Source organism: Penaeus chinensis, chromosome 11 (assembly GCF_019202785.1).
Source record: "Penaeus chinensis breed Huanghai No. 1 chromosome 11, ASM1920278v2, whole genome shotgun sequence".
Taxonomy (NCBI): domain Eukaryota; kingdom Metazoa; phylum Arthropoda; class Malacostraca; order Decapoda; family Penaeidae; genus Penaeus; species Penaeus chinensis.
Genome location: NC_061829.1, coordinates 18,293,432 through 18,298,431, shown reverse-complemented (window position 1 = coordinate 18,298,431; position 5,000 = coordinate 18,293,432). Strand labels below are relative to the sequence as shown.

At 38.0% G+C, this 5,000-nt stretch overlaps 1 protein-coding gene across 1 annotated transcript in view; it reads left to right on the top strand.

The window, feature by feature from the left end:
• Nucleotides 1–5,000, top strand: part of LOC125030717 (potassium voltage-gated channel protein Shaw-like) — a 38,120-nt gene that overhangs the window by 32,991 nt on the left and 129 nt on the right. The window contains exon 5 of the mRNA XM_047620958.1: nucleotides 1–5,000. This exon is cut by the window's left edge and continues 2,041 nt beyond it; it is cut by the window's right edge and continues 129 nt beyond it. The gene's annotated coding sequence lies outside the window, so the exon portion shown is untranslated.

Sequence of the window (5,000 nt, the reverse complement as noted above, 5' to 3'; positions counted from 1 at the left end):
CACACACACACACACACACACACTCTTTGTAATACATGTAAACTCACACGTTCATAAAAGCTACATAAAAACATATATAAAGCCACACACACACACACACACACACACACACACACACACTCACACACACACACACACACGCAGTAGTCTACACACAATTCAAAATACATATCATTGTATTTTTCGTCGCTTTTGCACAAACAGATGTTAATAAGACACACACAACTCTACTACTGCCTTTCAACATTATGAACCACGAAATGAAAACAAGTATCCATCTGTCACACGCCCAATCCTCATTGAACATAAACAAAAACTTGAACACTCCTTCAATATCACAGAGCACCCACAAGAACAAGATCCGCGCTGTTCTTAATTTCCACAGGTATAACCTATGAAGATTGTATCCTTTGTTTGCGTAGTTTTACTCAAGTGTTTGTTAAGGTGAGAGACGAGATGTTGACGATTTGTGTGAGGTAACTAAGCTAGTAGAAAAATGCAACTGTTATAAAGCATTGATTATTGCAACTGTCGCTTATTGTAATTATCATCATCACTGTAGCCAAACTATATTTTCACTTACCACAAATTTTCCTGTTAGTCTCTGATAGACACTAGGTTTGAGTTACTGAATATAGTATAGAAAACAATGCCTAGTCTGGTCATCATATGACTGTATAGTAAGTATCCTAAGTCACGTGTACATAGCTCCAGGGTCAGCCAAGTTACGATAATTGTCAGGGTTTGCCTGCCTGGACAACTATTAGAATTCTCTTATCAAATGTTATTTCTTTCATTAGTACACTGATTATATAAAGTTACTGGACACAATTAGACTAAGTGTTCACACAGGTGAAGCACGGCGCCTATCTTAACCAACTGGCCCCTTAAGTGACGGCAAAATCCAGGCTTCTGTGTCGGCCGCGGTGTCGTCGCTTCAACACACCATCGCATTGTTACTTATTATTATCATTATGATTATTATTCTCCAGAGATTAGTCTTATTGATTTCCCTCTAGATCACCTCGGTGGCGACACGCGCGATCGAACCCGGGGCGACAGCACTCGGCCAGGCTAGCGGTAGTCTCTGAACCAGCTGCGTTTAGAAGCCTCCATTCGAGACTTTCTTGGCCATATCCATCTAGTTACCACCTGTTATTGTCACCTTTTGGCCGTGGAACGACTCTTGATTTATAATAGTTGTTAAAATATGAATATTCTAGCTTTGATATAAACGAAAATAAACGTAATATTATATTTGAAGAAAAAAAAAACAGTTTATAGCCTCCCCTCATTGAAAAAAATAAAAAGTAAATCTAGGCCTAAAACCGGTATTCTAGTGGATCTCTTAAGTGTGAGCGAAGGAGGCCCAAGCTGGCCGGGTGAGGACCCCGATCTCGAGCGCGTTGGTGGCCGTCCTGGTGCACTGCTGCCTCCCAGCCCAAATGAAGGCCAATCATGAGCGAGCCGAACTGCACTTTTTCATTCGTCGGCGGTCCATTTTCATGCTACGGAGGATGCTCTATGATAAGCATGCCTGAACCCCCCTCCCCCTACCTTATCCCATAATTATACTAAAAGAAGAAACTTTAATCGTCTTTTTGTAGATGTATATTTACCCCTCTCATCCCCCCCTACCCCCCTCAAAAAAGAGAGAGATTTAGAAGGAAAAACAAAAACTGTATCCTTAGATTACAGTTCAACTTACGTTAATCTTTCTATGGAAGAACATGACAATTTACGTAATCAAATCAAACATGAGAAAATAAACAAATTATAAAAAAAAAAAAAAAAATCGTGCTGGGAGGTAGGTGTTTAAGCCGCTTCTCTCCTTCTCACCCTGCATGTTAGAACTTACGGGACCAAACCACAGTCGGACGTTACACAGGGAGGGTGGAAGCCTCACTTGTCCGGGGACTCCGCTCTTTCTCAGCTCTCTGCGAGTAATGGGAAGTTGCATTGACGAAAACCATTGCCCTTCTGAACGTAACGCGTAGGCAAAAATGGTGCATCAGGTATGCATCCACGGATTATTTGGTAAATTTAGAAACTGTATAATCGAGTTTTGATATAGAGCCTCTCTTTTACCCCTCTCTCCCCCACACTCTTTTTTAACAACGCAACGCCCATGGATTAAGAAATGAGTTGACAATGAGTTTTGTGGATGCAACTGCCCTTTAAGATGGCGGCCGGGAGTTGCCTGCGGCCAGAGACAGGTAGTGGGTAGGAACGGTGCGATAATATGACCTCTTATATGGGATGTAATATGAGTACATGGCTAAAACAGCATGTGTTTTTTTCTCTCTTTTTTCTAAGAATGTAGTTTTTGCTACGAGGCGGAAACAGATTTGTGGAAACGCGAGGAAAAAAAAATAATAATGTTAGTTTGTCAGTGGTAAGGTTGCCAGACTTTGTTAGACTGCTGTAAGCTGATTCTGCCAGTGATATCGTAAGTGATCAAAAATGACTAATGATGGTGATATAAAAAAAAGGTAAACAGCCATTCAAACCTCAGTTCTAGTATTACACTTGTTCAAAAGGATATGTATATGTATACATCCCTTGAAGAGTAGTAATTTCTGCTCAACTGCTGTTTAGATATTATACATGATTATAATAAGAAAGTTAAGTCACATAGTCACATTTCATAACTGACTCCTAAACCATATGATTAACAAGGTCAGTGTTAACTATGGGACTTATCACACCTCATGAAGCTCGACTGAACCAACATTAAGATTTCCTGAAATTAAACTCTTGGATTTAGGAGTTACTGGCAGTACAGCAATTGGTCTTAAATTGTTGTCATAAGCTGGACCTTCTTTCTATATATACATTTTACTTAATCAGTATTGCCTCGTCCACATGTGTTACGTACACATTTTGATAGGGAATTTAAGTAATGTACGACCAGCTACTGTGTAACATAACTCCAAAATCTGTACAGTACTGCGTGAACTAAAGGCATAAAATGAATCGCGATTATCTACAGTTTCTCATTACCTACTCAGTAGATTCACTGCAACAACGTAAAAATAAAAAGGCATATCTTCATATCCTCAGGCCTAATGGAATCATTAAGTTACATGTAAGAAGTCAATTGTCGCTTGGAATGCCACGGAGTTCTTGTTAAAGGTGTTGTTGGTTTGTTTGTTTGTTTTTTAATCCGGCCTATTTCCTGTAGAATAAATAAATGAATAGTTATTATATATAAGGTAAAATCTAAAACCAAGAATTCGGAGAGAAGTCGATCAGCCCACTTTACACCTTTGAACAAAAACGCCATCAATTCTCAGATTGGACTTACGTGTGTACTCAAATGCTGGACTACATTATTTATACATAAAAGGTTGACAAGAGAGTCAGTATTGAATATGTACAGCTCATTAGATTGTTATGGTGATATAGGAAATGGTGAAATGTTGGTGCATTTCAAATATTTTAGTAACTACGCTTTTTAAGGTGTTGCATAATAAAGGGTATTGATGATGTATTTACACATGCGTAGTTTGTGCCCTGATGCGTTGGTTGTTCTCTCACTGTTAACTTTACCTCCGCTTTCCAATTTGTACTATCGCCATAACCACTGATGACTCCACACTGAGGGGCGTGCGCGAGGCAGCAGCAGCAACAGCAGCAGCGACTACAGTCCTCCTAAAACAGCTGCTTCATACTAGTCATCGGGAATTAGGGATGTTGTCCAAGATTAGCTGCAGTGTCTCGATGACTGGTCGGTAGTTTAGCCCTACAAGTTTGTTTGTTTTTTATTATTATTTTTACGTAGCATACAGATACAAAGTCGATAGTTAAACTGCCATATGAACATATTAAATACCGAGTTGTTGTCATCGGCTACAATTAGTTTTTTTTTATATAAAAAAAACATAACCAAATGACAGCGGTTGTTGATGTGGGAACCGCCCGCCCCCCTCCCCTCTCCCCCACCCCCCTTTTCCTCCCTCCAGCTCACCCTTTAGTCTTCAGTCAGTCTGGGTTATGGTGTGCCGGTCACGCCTTGTAAAGTTCATCAAAACTGGTTAGTATTTCTGTCAATATTCATTTCAGATTGAATCGGAACATTTGATGACGATAACACTTGATTAAGACAAAAAATAAATATAAATGTACAAACTCCGATCCCAAAAACTGTATAAAAAAAAAGTAAATAATTGAGATCTTATATTCTCACTTTATAATGAATAGATAAAAATAATCAAAAGTAGTGATTCCAAGTGAACTTCAGTGCGTGGACCACAGCACATACCACTCAGTCTTCTGAAACGTACTTAACATGGCCCTTTTATTGAGAAAAAAAAACAACTTCATTAACTTCTTGGGTTTGTCATTCAGTCTAACATGTTAAGGAAATCGGTGTGAATAATGCGAAGGCTGAGGGACATGAAGGTCTGTTAAATGTACATACACTTTAAATGAATAATTAAACATATAAATTGACAGAGAAAATTCAAAATATGCATTTGATCAAAGTGGTGAATCACAAATTATGATATATTTTCCAGTAGTATTCATCAGCCAAAAAAAAAAAAAAATACATATACAATAAATTGAATAGAATCGAATATAAGCTTTAAAAAAAAAGTGTCGCATGTCATTCAAAATTTTGGGAAGAAACACAAATTTGCTGTTACCTCCTCGTGGCTCATGACCAAGCACTGGCCTCTGCGTATATTTTGATCCTTGTAAAAATCACAAACTCGATCTTGTTATGATTAATCAATACTTCAATCTTAGCCTGTTATAGACCTACAAGAGAGTACTCCTGTACAATGTTTTAGACTGAGATGTCAAATTGCTGTAATCAAACAAAGAAATATATGTCATGATTTATCACATAAAAAAGACGAAACAAAAGAACTCGCTTGTCTATTTCAAAACCTAAAACCAAAAATAATTTAATTTCATTTGATATTAGGAGATACGGGGTTGTGATGCAAGAGGGCCTTTTAAAGGAAATATATATATATATATATACATAAAGT